The following is a 24169-nucleotide window of genomic DNA, read 5'->3' as shown; positions in this document are numbered from 1 at the left end:
GACCAGAGGGGTATTCCAGGAAGCAGGTTCAACAAACTCAGAGTTTAAACCTGAACTCCGAGTTGACTTATCCTGAGATAGGAAACTCTGAGTTTTCGGTTCCAGAACAGCAGATATGAGTTAGTTCAATCAACTCTGAGTTTGTTAAGCTCGGGTTAAGCGTGAAATAAAATAAAAAAGAAATTAGAAGCCATCATCAGTAGAGCCCTGATACAACGATTCACCATGGCAACCGGCGACAACAAAAGATCCACATACTTTTTCTTTTTTTTTTTAAACTTTATTTAACATTTCAATTTACAAAATCCCTTTGAGGAAACATTAGTTTGCATCTGAAGATCCACACACTTCACGCCACTGGAGTTAGAAGTGTTAATACATGCGTATGGCGAGTATGAGAGCAGATTTCGGAAAAAAAAGCAGCGAAGGAGAGAATTGGCGTGGGAGAAAGTTGCTGCAGTCAATGTGTAAGTTTGAATGCAGTATTCATTTAACATTTAAGCACACTGTCTTATAATATTACAGATGAAAACAGTGGTGGAATGGTATTGAATGAAATTTTATTGGCCGGGTTTCCCAGATCCAACCTCTTTAAATAACCAAACGTATGGACTCAAGCAGATATTTTTTTAAATCTTTATTATGTTCCAACGTACATCTCCATTTTTAAGGTCAGTACTAGAACCCTGTAACCCATACTGATACAAGACCTTCAGAACCCATATCCAAACTTAATTTCTTTCTCACACAGGCGTTATCTTTGATGAAAGGCTGACTAAGAAGATGAATTTCAGTTGTAGATGCATTGAATAGATTAATGACTGGATGTGCCACAACTTTCTCCAGTTAAACAAAAACTAAACTGAGGTAATTGTCTTTGGAGCCAAAGAGAAACAATTACCGGTACAGGTCAACACAGAGCTTCAATCTGTACACTTTAAAACCACCAACCAGGCCAGAAATCTGGGGGTAGGGATGGACGCTGACCTAAATTTGGAAAAGCACATTAAGGCAATAACAAATTCAGCCTACTAAAAGATCTGCTGTCTCAACAGGACCTGTAAAAACTAGTCCATGCATCCATCTTTAGTAGGCTTGATTATTGTAACAGCATCTTTACAGGTTTACCTAAAAAGTCAGTTAGACAATACTAGTTTTTTTTTTTATCAGTTCCCAGAGTCAGAACCAGACATTGAGAAGCTGCATTCAGCTTCTATGCTCCACATGTCTGGAACAAACTCCCAGAAAGCTTCAGATCAGCTGAAACACTCAGTTTATTTAAGTTCAGGTTGAAGACTCTCCTGTTCTCAGCTGCCTTTGAGAAATGCTCTATATATGCACTGCTACTTTTCACAACGTAATCATACTGATTTTATCAGATTTTCATCTTTTGTTCTTATTTCTTTCTTTTTTCTTTAAATTTTAAATCATTCTCTATATTTATGTTTTAATGTCTTTGTAAAGCCCTTTAATCCCCTTATTGTTCAACTGTGCTATAGAAATAAACTTGCCTTGCCTTGTAACAGATGAGTTACAGCTAAATTGAAAATGAGTCCCAATCAGGACTCTTTATAGGATTGCATGTTCTCTTTTCAACATGTTTTTTTTGTTTTTGTTGTCAATATAATAATAAATATTTTTTAAAGACAGAGGTAATCTGGAAGGATTAAAATAAAAACCAGCATGGGGGTCAGGGCTCATATCAATAGCACTTGATCATCATTCTGGAGGCTGCAAGAGATTCCCAGGATTTCCAGGTTTCCCAGCGGATGTCTGAACCCATACCAATGTTGTCACCAGAAGGATGCCATACACCGTTTAGGTCTGCAGAGCCACACTTGCTAAACCACCAACCACTGTGCTTCGTATCAACACACTGATGAATAGCAATGTCACCAAAGATGCATGGGTTGCACCCGTCGTTGTCACGGTCGATTGTGCTGAAGCCGTAGCCATTTTGGTCAACACCTGGATAGGCTCCACGGATGGCATCACCTTTAGAGAGAGGAAGGAAGTTACAGGTTAGAAATTTATTAAGGGAATCTCAGGCTTTCTGAGGTTTCTTTTAGACTACATCACAACGTGGATGCTACTGTTGTTCCAGATCAAACAGCAACATACAAATGTCCCTCGAAATGAAATATCTGAAATTAAAGTCAGGCAGAGGAAAAAAACTAAACAACCCCTAATACTAAACCTAACTCCTAAACTTAATCAGTCTGTTATATTAATTTGACACCCTGCTTAATCTCTATGTTCTAACCCCTGTACCAGGAACTCCAGGGTAATGTGGCATATTTTGCCATATCTTTTAAAAGTTGATGCAATTTCCTCAGGTTTTAATGAAATATCTTATATGTTTTGCTTAAAACACTGGCAAGATATATATATATATATATATATATATATATATATATATATATATATATATATATATATATATATATATATATATATATATATATATATATATAGGGGCCTGTGGTGTCATAGCACCCAGTACATCTGAACTGCAAAACAACACGATTCTGTTATCTCAAGGTTTTTTGATTTAGTCGCAGCTTCAAAACACCCAAAAATATGCTCACAAAATGCATCTATGTCCATCCATCCATCCATCCATCAATTTTCCGCTGCTTATCCGGAACCGGGTCGCGGGGGCAGCAGTCTCAGCAGAGATGCCCAGACTTCCTTTACCCCAGACATTTCCTCCAGCTCTTCCTCCAGCTCTTCCTCCAGCTCTTCCTCCAGCTCTTCCGGGGGAGTCCGAGGCATTCCCAGGCCAACCGAGAGACATAGTCTCTCCAGCGTGTCTTGGGTCTTCCCCGGGGTCTCCTCCCGGTGAGACATGCCTGGAACCCCTCCCTAGGGAGGAGGGACATGCCTGGAACTCCTCCCTAGGGAGGAAGGACATGCCTGGAACTCTTCCCTAGGGAGGATCCTGGAGGATCCGGTACAGATACCAAAGCCACCTCAGCTGACTCCTCTCAATGTGAAGGAGCAGCGGCTCGACTCCGAGCTCCTCCCGGGTGGCCGAACTCCTCACCCTATCTCTGTCACGTCTGAGGGTAAGGTGTGGACCCAAACGCAGGAGAGAGAGGGAGGCCGGAGGCAGGAGTTCAATGAAAAAACAAAAGGATTTATTCCACCAAGGAAAAAAACAAAAAGCACTGCTTGGCAGGATCTAAACTAGACAAGAACAAGAACTGGGATCAGAAATCAGGAGCACATGGAGGGAAGAACAGTATGGTCTGACAGGGGACAAGGGAATGACAAGACCAGATATACTGAGAGGATAACGAGACGTGACGAGACACAGGTGCAGACACAATCAGGGCCGGTGGGACACAGGCGGGGCAAAACAGAAACTGAAAGCTGGGGGGAATGTCAAACCTTGACAATCTCTAAGGCAGTGATTCTTAACCATAGGGCCGCGGCCCACACTTGGGCCGCGAGCGCCATCTAGTGGGCCGCCAAAAAAAATTCAGTTTTGTACGTGTGGGCCGCGAGGGCCGCGGGACTGCATAACAACTCCCAACCAAATGAGGAGAAGAAGACACTCAGCTAGCTGTACGTGTAATAGTAAGAGAAATGGTGTGTATTTACAGAGAAAATCCTTCATTTTGCACAGAGTAGGTTTAGATCCGCCAGGATCAGGGATCGATTACTTGGGTCTGCGCCCAGAGCGAGCGAGCGCGGCGTGATCATTTATCCTGACGCGTCCCCGCGGCCGGGGCGGTGGGCTCCGTCGTTACTGCTGAAGGATGGTAGATGTAGATGCGTGGGCTGTCGTGTCTGCTGGACTGGACTGTTCGGGCTTTCGAAAAAGCATCGGAAAGTAACTGCTGCAGCGCGACCAGAGAGCTGCGGTGCGGGCTGTGCCCGTCGCAGCTGATCAGGCTCGGATGAACCCGACACACTGAGTCCTGACAACTTATTAATGTAAATAACTTAAAGTAAAATCAAACTAAGTTTTGTCCTCGCTGTATTTTTAAATATGCAACCCGGAATGGACAAATTCATCCTGTTCAGTCTTCCCACTGGGACAAAACCAGTGTCTCATACGTTCAGAGACCGTGGCATTCAAAGTGCGAAAGTGAAACGCCACTGAAACAAAACACAAAGTTTTTCATCAAACATATCCACTCAAGTCTGAACCTAAGTCACAGAAATATAAGCTGACCATCTTAAAACATTTTTGGGTCCACATACAGCTGTGAAGCAGCTTTCTCCACAGTGAACATAATAAAACTAAATATCGTTCCAGGCTCATCAATGAGCACCTCCACATGCATATGAGAACCTGACACCATCCAGCCCAGATTTAAAGTCCTGACAGGAGAAGTTAGAGCTCAGTTCTCTCACTGAACAACAGAAAGTGGGGGCATAAGATTATAAGAGGGGAAGAAAGAAAAACTGCAAAACTGTTAAATTGTTAAGATGTGTTTATATTAATTTAGTATAAAAATGTGTTGAGACAATTAACAAAGAAAAGGGGAAATTCAAACTGCTGGTAGAGAAATAAAATAAGATAGCATTTGAAAAATAAAATAAAATCTACTTTATTTTTAAGAGAAAAAAATATGTTTAATTCAAGTTAAACATGTTAATTGGCAAATATGTACTTTTTTTAATATAACAGTCAGATGCAGATGTTGATACAACTATGAGGCTACTTGATACTTGAATATACACACACACACACACACACACACACACATATATATATATATATATATATATATATATATATATATATATATATATATATATATATATATATATATATATATATATATATATTGAGTAAATTTTCTCTAAATGGACCTCTTAAAGTTTTAGTTGAATACCCCTGCTATAGAGTGTTTATATTTAATGGGCCCCGGGCCACTCTGTACTGAAAAAATTGGGCCCCAAGGTCAGAAAGGTTAAGAACCCCTGCTCTAAGGGACTGTCCAGCCACCCTGCGGAGGAAACTCATCTCGGCCGCTTGTATCCGCGAACCCAAAGTTCATGGCCATAGGTGAGGGTAGGTGCGTAGATTGACTGGTAAATCGAGAGCTTCACCTTTCGACTCAGCTCCTTCTTCACCACGACGATCCGGTACATCGACCGCATAACTGCGGACGCTGCACCGATCCGTCTGTCAATCTCACGCTCCATCGTTCCCTCACTCGTGAACAAGACCCCGAGATACTTGAACTCCGCCACCTGACGCAGGACTTCTCCACCCACCCGGAGAAGGCACGCCACCCTTTCCCGGTGGAGAACCATGGCCTCGGTTTTGGAGGTGCTGATTCTCATCCCTGCCGCGTCGCACTCGGCCTCAAACCGCCCCAGCACATGCTGAAGATCCCGATCCAACAGGACAACGTCATCCGCAAAAAGCAGGTTCCCAAACCGGATCCCCTCCGGCCCCTGGCTGCACCTAGAAATCCTGTCCATAAAAATTATGAACAGGACCAGTGACAAAGGGCAGCCCTGCCGGAGTCCAACATGCACCCGGAACAAGCCTGACTTACTTCTAGCATTGCGAACCAAACTCCTGCTCCGATCATATACAGACCGGACAGCCCTTAATAGAGGGCCCCAGACTCCATACTCACTGACCCCCCACAGAATGGCACGAGGGACACGGTCAAATGCCTTCTCCAGATCCACAAAGCACATGTAGACTGGTTGGGCAAGTTCCCATGAACCCTCGAGCACCCTGCGGAGGGTATAGAGCTGGTCCAGTGTTCCACGACCGGGACGAAAACCGCATTGTTCGTCCTGAATCCGAGGTTCAACTATCAGCCGTATTCTCCTCTCCAATATCCTGGCGTAGACTTTCCCGGGGAGGCTGAAAAGTGTGATCCCCATATAGTTGGAACCCACTCTCCAGTCCCCCTTTTTAAAAAGAGGGACCACCACCTCGGTTTGCCACTCCAGCGGGACTGTCCCTTCCTCCATGCAATGTTGCAGAGGCGTGTCAACCAAGACAGCCCTACGACATCCAGAGACTTGAGGTACTCAGGGCGGATCTCATCTACCCCCGGTGCCACTGAGGAGCTTATGAACCACCTCAGTGACCTTGGCTCGGGTGATGGATGAGCACGTCCCCGAGTCCACACTCTCTGCTTCCTCAATGGAAGGCATGTCAGTCGGGTTGAGGAGATCCTCGAAGTATTCCTTCCACCGTCCAATGATGTCCCCAGTCGAGGTCAACCGCTCCCCACCCACACTGTAAATGGTGCCGGCAGAGTACTGCTTCCCCCTCCTGAGGCGCCGAACGGTCCGCCAGAATTTCCTCGAGGCTGACCGAAAGCCTTCTTCCATGGCCTCACCAAACTCCTCCCAGACCTGAGTTTTTGCCTCCAGGACCGCCCGAGCTGCGGCTTGCTTGGCCTGCCGGTACCTATCTACTGCGTTAGGAGTCCCACAGGCCAACATAGCCCGGAAGGACTCCTTCTTCAGTCTGACGGCATCCTTTACTTCCAGGGTCCACCACCGGGTTCTAGGATTGCAGCCACGACAGGCACCGCAGACCTTGCGTCCACAACTTGGAGCCGCTGCGTCGACAATGGAGGCAGAGAACATGGTCCACTCAGATTCGATGTCCCCCACCTCCCCCGGGATCTGAGAGAAGTTCTCTCAGGGGTGAGAGTTCAAGATGTCCCTGACAGATGGCTCAGCCAGACCTTCCCAACAGACCCTCACAATCCGTTTGGGTCTGCCCGGTCTGTCCAACTTCCTCCTCCGCCAGCGCATCCAACTCACCACCAGGTAGTGATCAGTTGACAGCTCAGCCCCTCTCTTCACCCGAGTGTCCAAGACATGCGGCCGAAGGTCAGATGAAATGACAACAAAGTCGATCATTGACCTCCGGCCTAGGGTGTCCCGGTGCCACATGCACTGATGGACACCCTTATGCTTGAACATGGTGTTTGTTATGGACAAACCGTGGCTAGCACAGAAGTCCAACAACAAAACACCGCTCGGGTTCAGATCGGGGAGGCCGTTCCTCCCAATCACGCCTCTCCAGGTATCACTGTCATTGCCCACATGAGCGTTGAAGTCCCCCAGTAGAACAATGGAGTCCCCAGTTGGAGCACTATCAAGTACCCCTCCCAGGGACCCGGTAGGCCGGGTACTCCGCACTGCTGTTCGGCCCATAGGCACAAACAACAGTGAGTGACCTGTTCCCGACCCAGCTCGCCGCCTCTCACCCTGGGCAACTCCAGAGTAGTGGAGGGTCCAGCCCCTTACAAGGAGCTGGGTTCCAGAGCCCAAGATATGTGTGGAGGTGAGCCCGACTATCTCTAGCAGGTATCTCTCAACCTCACGCACAAGCTCTGGCTCCTTCCCCCCCAGCGAGGTGACATTCCATGTCCCCACTGTGAGGGTTTTAGTCTGGGGATTGGGTCGTCGAGGCACCCCGCCACAACTGCTACCCAGCCCACATTGCACCGGCCTCTCACGGTCCTTCCTGCGGGTGGTGGGCCTACGGGAAGGCGGGCCCACGTCGCCATTTCGGGCTGAGCCCGGCCGGGTCCCACGGGCAAAGACCCGGCCACCAGGCGCTCGCCTTCGAGCCCCAACCCCAGGCCTGGCTCCAGGGCGGGGCCCCGGTGACGCCGATCCGGGCGACGTAGCGGTCCTTGTTCTCTTCCTCCTCATGATAAGCTTGTGAATCTATTGGCGCTTTTGCATTAGTATCACCTTAGCTCGGTTCTACCCGTTTTGCGCTTTCGCACTAGGGCTGAGACGAGTAGAGCCGCTCCAAGTCGATACTTTTTTCTGTAACCAGAAACCATCTGAGGTGCAGATGTTCATAAACCTGGTGACTGATGAGAGAATTAAAAAAGAGATGTAGACGGGCTGTTTTACTCTCAGCCGCTCGCGGCTCCAGCTGATTTCTCATCAGCGCCGACATGAACAAAGCGGTTGCGCAATCGAGTACGTCACAGCAGCTTCACCCAAACCTGCACACTTCTCACCTGGCAGTGCGAAAACACACGTGTGGGGCCGTGTAAAGCCGCGCCGAGCCGTGCCGGGCTGAGCCGATACTAGTGGAAAAGTGCCATATACATCTATGTTTTTCAATAATATGTCCCCTTCACTGACAGATGGAAAATTTGTCCTTTTGTTTCCTCCCAATAACAAAATCATGGCTTCAGCCGTAAATTGATACCAGTTATGTATATGAGATTAGAGATCAAATGAATCTATGCAGAAGTATTGAGGAGCCTTAGTTAAAGATGCTCTGTTACCTGCATTTCCACTGTATTGCCCCACATGCAGTTTGTAAGCTGTTCCTTCATCTCCCAGTCTGAAGTTGTTGTACTCGGCAAACGCAGAACCACCTTCAAAGTCCCACAGGTTCACTCTCAAGGTACACCTTTTCTTCTGAGTCAGAAGGAAAACCTTCTCCAAACCGAGCCAGTGATCATCTGAGAAAATCAGAAAGGCACAGTCAAATAAGGAATAATGATTCATAAAGCCATCGATCAGTACAAACAGCTGCTTGATGGAATGTAAAAGTATGTGAAAGTAAAAATGTGGTACTCATTTTGTTTAAAACACTTTCTGGACAATGTCCCTTACTGCTTAACACATTTTTTACGTACTTGCTGGGCGTCCAAAACCATTTTTATACTTTTCCCATTTTTCGTTGAAGGACAGAGGTTCTCCGGTACGTCTCTGAAAAACTGTCCAGCCCGCATCCGAAAGCATCTCGCAGTACACCTGTCCAGTAAGCATGCAACAAGTATCAAAACATTTCTTTTTCCTCTCCTTTTCTGTAGAAGCTAATGCTTTCTGCAGGGTTTTGGAAGAAAATTATGTATTTTACAGACATTCTGCAAACGGAGGAGGAAACCTCAAGTTTAAACTTAGTTAAGAGTTAAGTTCATCACCCCCAATATCCCTACATACGTCTAATACTGTAGGTGGGTATTGACGAGGGTATGCCTTCTCATTAATAAAGTGTTTGAAGTTGAACTGTGTAAATTGTCTTATTGAACTGAAAATAAGATTAAATAAAATAGAAAAAACTGGTAAAAATTAAAGCTGCAAGCAGCGATGAACGGGCCCTCGCGCGTGCAATTTTCACCAATAAAGGTCAAGGACTCAAAACTAAGTCCGATGGCACCACCCATGACTCTATATGTCAAACCATTCAAAAGTTATGGCAGAAAATAGGAACTATCAAATACGGACCAATCAGCTACTAGTATCACTTCCTGTTTAACGTTGAAGTTTGACGAGGCGCCACGGCAACGCCATTTCACGAAAACTGACGATGTTCATAACTTTTCATCGTTAACGTCTTTTGTGTCTCCAGGGGGGTGCTGTTGGGCCATTAGGCCACGCCCCTTTTTGACACTATTAGAATACGTAATTTTTCACCACATGGGACGTGCCTGCCAAGTTTCACAAGTTTTCGAGTAAGTTATGCGTCTCAAAAACGCAATTGTTGCACCTTGCTGGTGCTCGGGCCCTAAAAGTTCCTACAGATACAATAGGGCCTTCGAACTGTGAGTGTTCGGGCCCTAATAAAAGTTTTTGGTTAAAAGTATAGAAGGATTTGAAAATGAAAATTTACTTTTTGTTAAAGGGGACCTATTATGGCATCTAATACCTATTTTAAACAGGCCTTGAATGTCTTGAAAACAAGCTTTTGATTTTTTTTGCTAAATAAATTAGAAATTCAGCCTCTGAGGAATGTCTTTATCTTCCCATTCTCTAACCTCATTATCTATGAGGGATTCTGAGTGGGCGGGGCTATGATAATGAGGCTCTGTGCTGATTGGCTGCCTGAATGACGCCATACACCGCCACGAAAAAATGGTGGAAGCTCCGGCCGGTGGAGTTAGTTGTGGGCTTGGTTTCACGCATCGGAGGCCAAACTATGTAAATCTGTAACTCAACTCAACTCAACTTTATTTATAAAGCGCTTTAAAACAACCACAGCTGAAACAAAGTGCTGTACATGAGAGGACACACAATCAACGATACAAGACAATAAAAACAATTAAATAAACAAATAAAATTACATAAAACCACTAAAAACAGAGCGAGGTCTCATACTGGGTTAAAAGCCAATGCGTAAAAGTGGGTTTTGAGGTCAGTTTTAAAAGCAGACAGTGAGGAGGCCTGTCTGATGTGGAGAGGTAAAATGTTCCACAACTTGGGGGCAGCAACAGAGAAGGCTCGGTCCCCTCTGAGTGTTCGTTTGGACCTCGGTACCCCAAGGAGCAGCTGGTCAGCTGACCTGAGGCAACGGGCGGGGGCGTGGGGGTGAAGAAGTAAGTCTGATTCTGCAGAATCTGAACGGCTTTTAGAAGCCACATGACACTGGATGGCTCATCCAGACACTGTACAGCTGTACAGACACTGCAGAATTTGGTTGCTTTCCTCCTTCTCTGACTTGGCAGGCTGAGACCACTTTATATTTTAAAGCAAGAGAAAACCTGTTTTTCATAATAGGTCCCCTTTAAGCATTTCAACATTTTTCACTTGAATTCAGATGGTTTAATCCTTGAAATTACACTGTACAAATACAAATGCACTGTACCTAAGCAATAAATTAGTTGCATCAAATGGTTTGAAATCACATAATTACATAAACATATTGTTTAATGTATGAAAAAGATCTCATCACTACCTTTTTCACTGGAAACTGCTAGACTTGATTGTTTAATTGTATACAATACAGCTGTTAAATTGCTTCAATTCCTACTTTCTACAACTCACATTTAACTTTGACAACAATTTATTTCTTCAGTATTAACCCACTGTCATTAAAAAGCTTAATTACATCTGTCAGTCATTTTTGATACCTGAAATGGAGTCTTGGTGCCCTCAGGCTGGATAGTATAAACCCCACTGGATGCTTGTGGGGACATAGACTTAATCTTTGAGCAGCCTGTCATAGAGGTTAAGATGACATGAAAAAAGGATGACTTACATGATGATACAGAGCATTTGAACTGTATGGCAAATGAGCAATAATGAAAAGCTTACCTTGAGGAATGTCAGCTGGCTGTACAGCAAACAAAAAACATTTTGAAATTAGACTTGATCTTGTGTAAATACACTATTTAAAACCAGACAATGTGGAGAGTGAGGCAAAAATGTAAAGGATTTACCTGTGGAAGCTTTACCTGTACCTTTACCTGAGTCTGTTGAGAAGAGCTCAGAAGAAGGACCAGCACGAGTCCACGAAAGCCAGTCAGATCCTTCATTCTGTCCTGAGTATCAGAGTGACATAACCTCCTCAAAAGTCATCACGATTCAAAACCTATTGGGGTAAAAACACACATTTATGATCAACATTGCTCTATAAACGTACCTGCATGTTGGATGAACTTTGTCTTCCTGCTCAAACTCCACAACAGAGGCTCCTTTTAAAACACCCACTGAGCTGCCACACCTCCTTCACAGTTATGGCAAATGTCGTCATTCTTTTGTTTTTTGCGCACATGTTTATCGACATTTTGATTAAGTTTTACAGACATGACCATACAACACGTACTTCAAATACCCCACCCACCAAGGATATCATCCATCAAGATAATAAAAAACAACAAAAATAGGGCCATGCAATCAAACAACAAAAAACAAAACAAGCAGATGCACAGACATCAGAGCATCAGCACAGATGATTACAGAGTCATGTAGAGAATAAGATTCAAGGGTCAGGGGCACACTGCATATCCGTGCTTTCAGAAAATTGTAAGAAAAGGCCAAAGATTTTATAGAATTCTGCGTTTAATACCATAAGTCAGATTTTGTAAAGCCAGACATGATGATCATTCCTTCAGCCAATGATTGATAGGAAGACATAAATGAGATCTTTTGAATGGACAAGGAAGAGATGAATCAATTTAATTTCATGTGATTTTAAGGAGACATTTTCAGGATAGAGGCCTAAAATACACATTTTAGGGAAGATAGGAATAGGTTTGGAAATTCTATGTATTACCTCCTTCCAAGATTTTTGCATGTTCTCACATTTCCAGATACAATAGAAGCAGGTGCATTATGTCATCATTCCTGTCAAGTCAGACTTAAGTGGGAGGGAAGTTTATGCAGCAGACATCGTCATCCACAATAGCCTCCAATAATCCTTTTTTTGACGCAAATATTTCACACCAGTTTTCCAGCTGTAAGATGTTAGTATGACTGGCCTGAGACAATACATGCTTTACTCATTTACTTTACTTCCTAAATTTTATTATTCATTTTAGCCCATACAGCCAAAAAAAAAAAGCATACTGTACCATCTTTTTGTCTAAGAATTTCTATATGAGGTAGTAAAAAGAAAAATCACACTTTCCTAGTTTGGTCTGTAAATTAGATAATTACAACCTCATCACAACAACAAAACATATAACACAATGTCATCATTTACTGAACTAAACTTGCCGCAATGCAGAAGCGGTGTGTGGAAAAACCTTGCACATCCTTGTTGTTTTGATCTGAATTAATTAAAAAACCCTTTAGCAAAATCGAAATGCATATAAATGTGGCTTTCAGGTTACCAATTTAGTATTAACCATTAATGTCACGGTTGTGGCTGCAGGTCAGGATGTCAGCAGGTATCTACCAGACATCCATACAGACAGGTGGAAGCAAGCAGTGGGATGATCAGAGGGGGGGACTGCAGGTCAGCATGCAGCTCCTGAAGCTCCGGCCTGCAAATATGCACAAAAGAGAAAAAGAGGGGGTAGACTAGCACAACAAACTACAACAACAATGGAGAACATTGATGGCTATGAGGGACTTACTGTATAATTAATAAATGAGAAAGGAAGAGAAGAACAGGAGAGAAGGAAGGGTGATGGGCACCGCTCAGTGGATCATGTTGGTGCCCCCCTGCAGCGCAGATCTATAGCAGCATATCTACAACGAAGCTACAGTGCCTTGCGAAAGTATTTGGCCCCCTTGAACTTTGTGACCTTTTGCCACATTTCAGGCTTCAAACATAAAGTTATAAAACTTTAATTTTTTGTGAAGAATCAACAACAAGTGGGACACAATCATGAAGTGGAACGAAATTTATTGGATATTTCAAACTTTTTTAACAAATAAAAAACTGAAAAATTGGGCATGCAAAATTATTCAGCCCCCTTAAGTTAATACTTTGTAGCGCCACCTTTTGCTGCGATTACAGCTGTAAGTCACTTGGGGTTTGTCTCTATCAGTTTTGCACATCGAGAGACTGAAATTTTTGCCCATTCCTCCTTGCAAAACAGCTCGAGCTCAGTTAGGTTGAATGGAGAGCGTTTGTGAACAGCAGTTTTCAGTTCTTTCCACAAATACTCGATTGGATTCAGGTCTGGACTTTGACTTGGCCATTCTAACACCTGGATATGTTTTTTTGGGAACCATCCCATTGTAGATTTTGCTTTATGTTTTGGATCATTGTCTTATTGGAAGACAAATCTCCGTCCCAGACAGTCTCAGGTCTTTTGAAGACTCCATCAGGTTTTCTTCCAGAATGGTCCTGTATTTGGCTCCATCCATCTTCCCATCAATGTTAACCATCTTCCCTGTCCCTGCTGAAGAAAAGCAGGCCCAAACCATGATGCTGCCACCACCATGGGGATGGTGTGTTGAGGGTGATGAGCTGTGTTGCTTTTACGCCAAACATAACGTCTTGCATTGTTGCCAAAAAGTTTGATTTTGGTCTCATCTGACCAGAGCACCTTCTTCCACATGTTTGGTGTGTCTCCCAGGTAGCTTGTGGCAAACTTTAAACGACACTTTGTATGGATATCTTTAAGAAATGGCTTTCTTCTTGCCACTCTTCCATAAAGGCCAGAATTGTGCAGTATACGACTGATTGTTGTGGTATGGACAGAGTCTCCCACCTCAGCTGTAGGTGACCTCTGACCTCTGCAGTTCATCCAGAGTGATCATGGGCCTCTTGGCTGCATCTCTGATCAGTCTTCTCCTTGTATGAGCTGAAAGTGTAGAGGGACGGCCAGGTCTTGGTAGATTTGCTATGAGTCTGATACTCCTTCCATTTCAATATTATCGCTTGCACAGTGCTCCTTGGGATGTTTAAAGCTTGGGAAACCTTTTTGTATCCAAATCCAGCTTTAAACTTCTCCACAGCAGTATCTCGGACCTGCCTGGTGTGTTCCTTGTTCTTCATGATGCTCTCTGCGCTTTAAACGGACCTCTGAGACGATCACGGTGCAGGTGCATTTATACGGAGACGTGATTACACACTGGTGGATTCCATTTATCATCATTAGTCATTTAGGTCAACACTGGATCATTCAGAGATCCTCACTGAACTTCTGGACAGAGTTTGCTGCACTGAAGGGGCTGAATAATCTTGCACGCCCACTTTTTCAGTTTTTTATTTGTTAAAAAAGTTTGAAATATCCAATACATTTCATTCCACTTCATGATTGTGTCCCACTTGTTGTTGATTCTTCACAAAAAATTGCAGTTTTATATCTTTACGTTTGAAGCCTGAAATGTTGCAAAAGGTCACAAAGTTCAAGGGGGCCAAATACTTTCGCAAGGCACTGTATGTTTGAGACAAACTATTATAGTCTTGTTCTATAGCTGCAGCTATGACTACTGATTCTAACACACTAGAGTTTACACTAACTAGAGGTTTACTAACACTATCTAGAGGCTTTACTAAAAAGAAAAGTTTTAAGTTTGGTTTTAAAAGGAACCCTGGTTATTAAGACTTGTAGTCCCTAATTAGCCACAATTGTTATACTAAAATATGTTGTTAGAAACACATAAAATAATCTAATTGCTTTAAAAATCTACAATGTTTATCACATATTTTGACCTGCGGGAGGCGCCATGTTTTACCTGCGCAATGCATTCTGGGGGCGATGACGTAGAGCAGTGTCTCTGGGAAGATAAGCCGCGTTAGTTTAACTGGGACAGGTATCTAAAACATAGATGAGCAGCACTCTCCCGGCCGTGGAGGCTGACGAGGGAGCCCATACGACGTCTCGGTTCAGGCAAACTGGATCAAAGTTCTGTGATGCACGGGAGATCTGCAAAAATGATCAATGTCGTGCGCATCTTACCAGTGCATTAGGCTCCTGCGTAGCCTGCGTAGGCTACGCCGTAGCCTGCGTAGGCTCCTGCGTAGACGGCGTAGGCTACGCCGTAGACGGCGTAGCCGGGGCTTTAGAGCCTGCAGCGCACCGCCATCCGCTCTCTGCTCTCGCCGCCGCCGGGATGGAGACGCCGGTGGGCAATATGCACGTTTGGGTGGGCATAGCCCACCCCTGCCCCCGCCTAAAACCGGTCCGGTGCTGGGTGATGACAGACCAGAGGCTGAGGGGACTGGCCCGGGAGTTTGACGAAACGGGAGGCGCAGACTTCGCGTCAAATAGGCAAGAACATCTTTATTTAATTTAATGACGCCAGATCTGGCTGGGGTTTTTATTGTTTATTGTCGGCTATCTGCTAGTTGAAATGTGTGGTCTGTTAGTCTATCTGAGTTTTATGGTGTTTTTATAGTTCATGCTTTATGGTGCAGCACTTTTTTTTTTTTTTTTTTTACTTTTTTGTAGGTGCGCCGTCACCTTAATGTTTAGCTTTGTTTTGATCTGTGTTTCTGTTGCGCCGTCACCTGTTTAGCTGTGTTTTCATCTGTTTCTGGGTGTCAAAACAGTGTACGGGGGTTAGCAGGAGCCACCGTCTGACGTCACTACCCAGAATGTAAACAACAATGGCGACCTACACAGGAGGCCACACAGCACAGGAGTTCTCGCGAGATGTGGTAGGAGCACGAGGTACACAGAGACAGCAGCAGCATTCAATGTCGAGCTGAAAAATATACTTTTGGTTATCAAACAAATAGTAAATTGTACAGTAAGTGAAAACTTATTCAACAGAGAGGTTACATAGATATAAATAATCTGGATCAGGAAGAAACCATAGAGTCCCTGCAGGAGTATATGGAAGAAAGTTACAATCGAATTGTAATGGGGAAAAAAGACGCAGCTACCCCGAACGCCTCATCGTCAAAAAGATCCCGGGACGAGAAATCACCTGGAGCCGTCTCCCCCCCAGGTAACACCACTACAGACGCCCTGCTGTCCATCGACGCCCGGCTAAGTGGCTTTGAGAACCGTCTGTCCCTCCTGGAGGTCTTGCACAGGGAGATACAAGCGCTGCAGACCTCCCTGGAATACAGCCAACGGCAGGTGGAGTCGCTCGCGGCTGAAAACCGGGATTTAAAGGAGTCGGTAAAATCTCTGACAGAGGGGATGAGCCAGCTTAAAAGGGACAATAAGATCATGAAAGAGGCAAATTTAGACCTTCAAAGCAGAAGCATGCGGGACAATTTAGTATTCTCTGGGATCCCAGAAAAACCTGATGAAGATCCGGAAGCAGCTGTTCATGATTTCATCCGCAACCACCTGAAGCTTCCCGAAGACATGGCGAATTCCATCACGTTTCACCGCGTCCATCGCCTTGGAGGAAGAAGATCGGAAGCCCAGAGACCCAGACCCATTGTTGCCAAGTTTGAACACTTCAAGCAGAAAGAGCAGGTTCGGAGACAGGGGCCACAGCTGCGCGGACTGCCGTTCTCCGTGAACGACCAGTTCCCCCGGGAGATCCTGGACCGTCGCCGAGTCCTCTTCCCGGTCCGGAGGAGGCTCATTTCGGAGGGATGTCGGGCTGTCATCACCGTGGACCGGCTGTACGTGAACGGGGAGCTTTACCGGAACCCCAACATCACGCCGTGGCTCTTCTGAGAGATAAGTGCAATTTGCCTTTTTTTCCTTTCTCTTTCTCTCTCACTAAATGGTGACTAGATCAGATATAGCTTTATAAACATTTGATAATTAGTTAGAGAGATAGCTTTATAAACACTGGGTGATTAGATCAGATAAAGTTTCATAAAAATTTTCGGCACATATTAAGGTATTTATAATTTTTGATCTGCTAGTCTCAATGAGTTACAGTCACACATCGGTGATCGTTTCTTTTTTTTCTTTTCTTTTCCCCCTCTTCTCTATCTCTTTTTCTGTTTTCTTTTTTCTTTTAATTATGGTTAGAATTATTTCCCTCCCCCTCACCCCACCCCAATTGTCACACTCCTTTTTTCCTCTTTCCCTCCATGTCTCACTCTGCTGCACTTTCCGGTTGGTTAAGTGGTACAAACATACATTTAGATTAACATGGCACACACACATCCAACTCCTGCAACATTACCATTTACATATAATATTATTTTCAGTGATTGGATTATGGATAAATTAAAGTTTGTCACCTGGAACGTAAACGGGGCCGGGAACACAGTAAAGAGATTAAAACTTCTTAATCAAATTCAAACTCTGCAAGCAGACATTGTTTTACTACAAGAAACACACTTAGTTAAAGCTTCAGCAGATGCATTGGCCACGCCAGAATTTCCGCACGCTTATTCCGCCTGTTACAACTCCAGACAAAGAGGGGTAGCAATTCTCATTAATAAAAGAGTAAATTTTACTGTAAAGGACACACACATTGACTCAGAGGGTAGATATTTAATTTTAGTCTTGCAAATTCAAAGCTTGAATTTATGTATTTCTAATGTATATGGTCCAAATGTTGATGACTCCTCGTTTTTTCACTCTTTTTTCACCTCACTTTCTGCTCACCTAGACAACACAGTCATCATCGGAGGAGACTTCCACATGGTTTTGGACCCTGGAGTGGACAGGCTCAGTAATGCAGGCGGACACAGGAGTTGGCAGTCAGCAAGTATTGTTAAGCAATACATGAATGATCTGGGTCTTTGCGATACATGGCGCTCTTTACACCCAACCCTTAGGAACTACACTTTTTTCTCAGCCGTTCATCACTCATACTCTAGGTTAGATTATTTTCTAGTCAGTAGCTCTCTGATGAGAGATATCTCAGAATCACAAATACACCCAATCAATATTAGCGATCACGCACCTGTTTCTTTCACTCTGGGGAAGAGGGGGAGCGTATCATCCTCCAAAGTTTGGAGATTTAATACATCATTACTCAAAGACCCCGACTTTACTAACTTTTTTAAGAAAGAATGGGACATTTTTTTGCAAATTAACGACCAGCCGGAAATATCAGCAAGCGTTCTATGGGAAGCTGGGAAAGCAGTAATGCGAGGCAAAATAATTTCCTTTTCGTCAAATAAAAAAAGAAAAGACAACTTAAAAACAAAAGAATTAGAAGGTGAAATAAAGACGCTAGAGGAGGCCTTCCAGACTTCTGCAGATGAACGTATCCTTAACAAAATAAGGAAAACTAAAATAGAATTAAATAAAATAATTGACGCAAAAACGCAGTTTCTAGTACAAAGGCTTCGCCTGGAAAACTTTGCACATGCTAACAGATCAGGAAAATATTTAGCCAATCAATTAAAAATAAACAAAGAAAAAACAACCATAACATCTATTAAGGACCAGTCAGGGGAAGTTACACATGATCCCTGTTTAATAAATTCAATCTTTAGAGACTTTTACTACAAATTATACTCGTCACAAATTGAACCATCTGATCAATCCATTAATGAGTTTCTTGGAGAAATTAACCTGCCAAAGTTACATCAGGAACAGGTTACGAATTTAGATTCACCACTCTCAATAGGAGAACTCCATGAAGCTCTGCAACATATGCCCAATAATAAAGCTCCGGGCCCAGACGGTTTCCCAGCTGAATTTTATAAGGAATTCTGGAGCATATTAGCACCAACATTTTACAAAATGATTCTAAATATTAGGGAAAATAAAAGCTTACCCTTAAATATGAACTCTGCTAATATTAGTCTTTTATTAAAACCGGATAAAGATCCCTTGCTCCCATCGAGCTACCGCCCAATTTCATTAATAAATGTAGACCTTAAAATAATTAGCAAGGCCCTTACTGAACGTCTGAAAAGAGTCACCCCTTCTATTATACATCCGGATCAAACAGGCTTTATTAAAGGTAGACATTCCTCTACTAATATTCGCAGATTATTAAATATTATAGATTATTCCAGTATCAATAAACAGGAAACTACTATTATATCCTTAGACGCGGAAAAAGCATTCGATAAGGTAAATTGGAAGTTTCTATTGGCAACCTTACATAAATTTGGATTTGGTGAATCTTTCATTGACTGGGTAAAAATATTATACAGCTCTCCCAAGGCACGTGTAAGGACAAATGATCAAATCTCTACAAGCTTTACCTTGCAAAGAGGCACTAGACAGGGTTGCCCTCTATCTCCCTCATTATTTGCAATATTTATCGAACCTTTAGCAGCAGCTATTAGACAAAATCAAAATATTAAAGGTATACAATGCAAAATAGTAGAGCACAAAATAAGTCTTTATGCGGATGACGTACTCCTCTTCCTCCAGAACTCACGATCTTCACTATCACAGACAATCGCACTTATAGAGGGATTTTCATCTCTGTCTGATTATTCTATTAATTGGTCTAAATCCACCGTTTTGTGCGTGAACTGCAATTTTAGGAATATATCCAATACTCAATTACAATCAGGGAACATTAGATATTTAGGCATAAACATCTCCCCTAGGCTGTCAGAGTTAATAAAATTAAATTATGTTCAGCTTATAAAGAAAATAGAAGATGATCTTGCTAGATGGAGCTCTCTCCCCATTTCACTCATGGGTAGAATAGCCACCATTAAAATGATGGTTTTACCAAAAGTAAATTATTTTTTCTCAATGATACCATTCAAACCCCCTATTTCCTGGTTTAAATCGCTGGACTCAGGTGTTTCAAAATTTCTGTGGAAAAATAAAACTCCACGCATTAGTTTAAAGACATTGCAGAAATCTAAAGAATATGGAGGTTTAGAGCTACCTAACTTTCAGTATTACTTCCTTGCCAATAAATTACAGTATATTGTAAAATGGTCAAAGGATCATCCTTTAGATAGTCAATGGCTGGACTCAGAGCAAGTGTTTTGCAACGAACTAGAAATCTCAGAGTTACCATTTATTAGTCAAAGTATCAAACGTCATCAATGTTTCAAAAGCATTAATATTAGCACAACTTTATCAGCTTGGTGGGAATTTCTTAAAGTAGCTAAAATTTCACTTTTTCCATGTGACCGTACACCCATATGGAACAACCCGGACATCGTGAAAAATGATAAAAAGATGGTTAACTTCGTTCAATGGAGAGATCAAGGAATACGGTATTTACAGCACGTAATTGTAGGAGGACAGTTTGTACCTTTCAATACACTTATGGTTCAATACGGAGTTAGCAGGAGTAAATTTTTAGAGTATCAACAACTCAAGGCCATAATAAATAAAACATACAAAATTAGACAATTAGACTTACAACTTCCCGCTAAGATAATAGATTTATTAAATCTAAGCAATTTAAAGTTGTTATCAAAACTTTACAGGTTAGTGTCTAAACTGGACGAGTCAGTCTCTCTCCCGATCTCCAAGTGGGAGGCGGATCTCTCTCTGAATACCGACCAGCTTTCTTGGTCACAAATATGCTTAAATACGTTTACTATGACTAAAAACCCAAACTTACAACTTATACAGTATAAAGTTCTTCATAGAATACATTATACTGGACAAAGGATGTTCCAGATGGGCTTTGTCACCTCTAATATCTGTTCACAGTGCACAGAGAACACCCCAGATAATTATATGCATGCTTTATGGTTCTGTACACCGGTACAGAGGTTCTGGAAGGAGATTTGTGAGGATTTATCCACATGGATCGACCACAGAATCCCAGTGTGCCCCACGGTGTGTATATTAGGTCACCTGGGAGACACTCAAATAGATCCTAATTGGACACACCGGGTTCTTACTGCCTTATGTATCGCAAAGAAAACCATTCTAGTAAATTGGAAACAAAAATCCAGTTTATGTATTAACCATTTTAGGAATCTTTTATTAGATCATATTAGTAGTGAGATAATGTCTGCCTCCACTGAACAACACTCGGCTGAATTGCACTCTCTGTGGTCCCCGATTATTGGCCTCGTTACCTAGTGGGGGCGGGGGGGGGGTGATCTCGTAGCCCTTGGGGTTGGGGGTCGGCTTGGGGGGTCTGGGGCGCGGGCCTCTGGTGGCCCCTGGGGGGCGGTGGGTGGGGCCGCGGGGTCCTGTCCCTGGCCGGTGGGGGCCTTGGGGGCCTGTGGGGGGGGGTACCTCATGGCGGTGGGGGGGGTGGCTGGGGAGGGCTCGGGCGGGGGGCGGTGGCTTGGGCGTCTCCGGGCCTCCTGGGGGGGGCTGGGCCGTGGACGTGGGGGTCCCGCCCGGAGGGCCCGGTCCTGCCTGGGTGGGGGGTGGCTGTCTGCGCTGGGGGGGCATTGCTGCCTTGGTCCTCCGTCGCTGGGCGGGGGCCAAGTGCCCCTGCGGATGTGGGGACTCCGTGACCCTTGGGGTGTCCGCCGGGGTGGCCTCGGGGGGGGGGTGGGGCCGGGTCCGGAGATCGGGCCTCCCCTGACCGGGGGGTGCACGGGCGGGCGCGGCGGCGGGGTGGCGCCATTCCCAGGTATCTATGTCTTATGTTGTCAGTATGAATGGGAGGATGTTGGACCGTTTCCCCCTCCGTCTGGGGGCTCCGGCGGCTCCGGGGGCGCCCGTGGAGGTACGGTGGGGCCCTGGCCCGGCTCGGGGGGCCGGCCCCCGTCTACTGGATGGCCGGTGGGGGGACGCGGGTGTCTTATCAGGGCCAGCTTTGCTGGTCCTGCCTCCTGGCTTCGGCCTCCGCTCCCCCTCTTGCCCCCCCTACACGATTCATACGCACATAGGCGAAAGGCGGGGGGTCCGGGTCGTGGGGGGCACTGTCCCGCGTGGCCCGGCACTCCCCGCCTCACGGTTTTAACAGCAAATTAGACACTGCACATTCAACACTTTATAAATACACTTGACAAGGACACGTAGTTCGGGAGGGGGGGGGGGTCGGTGTCAATCGATACTTGGCCCTCCCTCCTCCCTGTTTTTATGGCATTAATCACATGCACTCAACACAAGGGGCGGGAGGGGGTCCCACATCACCCGCGTTCCCTCACCGGCCTGGGCCTCGGACGGGTGGGTCGGGTTACCCGGGCCTGGCGGGGCCCGCCGTGCAGCCTGGGGTGCCTTCTGGCGGTGCTGGACCCCCCCGGGGAGGGGGAAACGGTGCGTGATTGTATGTCTGTGTCGGTGAGAATGCGGTATGGAAGGGTCCTGCCATGGAGGATTTGAGCCTCCATTGGCAGGACATCAAAAACTTAATAATTTATCAATATTATATTATACAAAGATGGTTATTATTATTATTATTATTATTATTATTATTATTATTATTATTATTGTGTATAGTATATTATATTATTATTAGTATAGGTATCGGATAGGTGAATGGATGAATGAATGGGATGCCTGGGTCTGGGGCCCTCCGTTGTCGGGCCTGCGCGGGTGTCGCCTTGTTGGGGGGTTCCCTCTCTCCGGGCCCGTCTCCGGTCCCCCCCGCTGCCTCTACGGCGGGGCGCCCCTCTGGTCTTGGAGGGCCACTTTCGTGGGGGACGGGTGCGCCTGCCCGCGTCGGCGGCCGGGGCGGCTCTGTCTCTCCGGGCAGGCTGGCCCCCTGCCGGGTGGGGGTCGTTGGCCTGAAGGGTGAGGGCCTCCCGGCCGCGTGTCCGGCCCGGACCGGGTGGCCGGGGATTGCCTGGGTCGCGGTCCGCCGCCGCGGGATCCCTGGCTGCTTCTTTCCGCGCCGTGGGGGCCCCGCCCGCGGGCCCCCTCGGCCGCCGCCGGGCGGGGGGGGGGGCCTCGCAGGCGGTGGGTTGCCTCCCTCCTACTTCTCCCCTCTGTGGGGTTTGCCGGTGGCCTGGGTTCCGGGCTCTTCCTTGTCGGCCTCTGGTCTCGCGGGTGGCGGGGTCGCTCCCCCCCCTCCCCCACTATAGATACACTTCAGGTGGAGCTTTGTTTGGTTTATTACACACACACACACACACACACACACATACACACATATAGTCATTTAGTCACATGCACACACACACACACACACACACACACACACACACACACACACACACACACACACACACACACACACACACACGCATGATCATATACATACACACACACACACACACATAGACATACACACTGGCTTGTTCACCTGCATGCTGGCTCTCTAGTTTTTGGGTCTAGGTAGCGGTAGCGATAGCTTAGCTCAGACTGCGATCAGATCTCAAGATTTAGGTCGATTGCTGTTCGTGTTTTGGTTGGCTCCGTGCCGGTTTCGTGCTTTGTTTGTGGTTTTTTTGTTGCAGATTTCCAGTGCTTGACGTGTGTCTCCGTGTGTTCCTGCTTCCTGGATTGGCAGCGGATGTCGTCACCCCCCCCCCCCACCCCCTCCCCCCCCCAAAAAAAAACAAAAAAAAAAAAAAAAAAAAAAAAAAAAACACTGGGTTTGTATGTGTATGTTTATGTATGTGTACGCATATGTGTGCGTATATATATGTATATATTACATATAGTAATAATGCACATATATACACTTTTGGTTTCTACCGTCATGGTATAATTCAATAATATGTGTGCAGACAAGGTAAAAAAAAAAAAAAAAAAAAAAAAAAAAAAAAACAATGGCGACCTACGAGTTAAATTATATTTTCAAATTTTATAAAAACGAAGACATCAAAAAGGTTTTTTATATCACATTGCTATAATTGATACCAACATTTATCTTTTAAGACCTACATGTCTTAATAGCCAGGGTTCCTTTTAAAAGGAGCCTCATGCTCCTTTAAGTAAAGGTTTAATTACTGCAACTTTGAAAACCTGTGGTACATATCTTAAGTTTAGGGATAAGTTGATCTGGTCCAGTATTGTCGTGCCAATAAGAGAAAGAAAAGTTTTTGAATAGTCGAGTCAACAGTCTAGAGTCAAGTCAGAAGTCGTTAAAGCTGAAAAAACGCCAACAGCCACTACCGGGTGGGCCTGGTTGATATCTTCTTTGATTTTGTTGATTTTACTTTTAAAGAAGCTCAGAAAGTCTTTTTCTGTTCGATGAACATCATTCTAAAGTAGTAGAGTTTTTTGGCTCCAGATGGGTGAGGGCTGACTGAAGGGTAGCGGAGATGCCATCATCAGTCGAGCGGATACATGTATGTTTTTTGCTTTGATGCTTTGAGGATGAAATTCAAAGTAAGTGTTGTGCCACAAAGGGGGTGCTG

At 44.8% G+C, this 24169-nt stretch overlaps 1 pseudogene; it reads right to left on the bottom strand.

Moving 5' to 3' along the window:
• Window positions 1-1702: 1702 nt before the first annotated feature.
• LOC133424172 (fibrinogen-like protein 1) lies at window positions 1703-11228 on the bottom strand (annotated as a pseudogene).
• Window positions 11229-24169: the final 12941 nt, after the last annotated feature.

The sequence above is a fragment of the Cololabis saira genome, chromosome 23 (assembly GCF_033807715.1).
Source record: "Cololabis saira isolate AMF1-May2022 chromosome 23, fColSai1.1, whole genome shotgun sequence".
NCBI lineage: Eukaryota > Metazoa > Chordata > Actinopteri > Beloniformes > Belonidae > Cololabis > Cololabis saira.
This window is presented reverse-complemented; position numbering and strand designations above follow the sequence as displayed.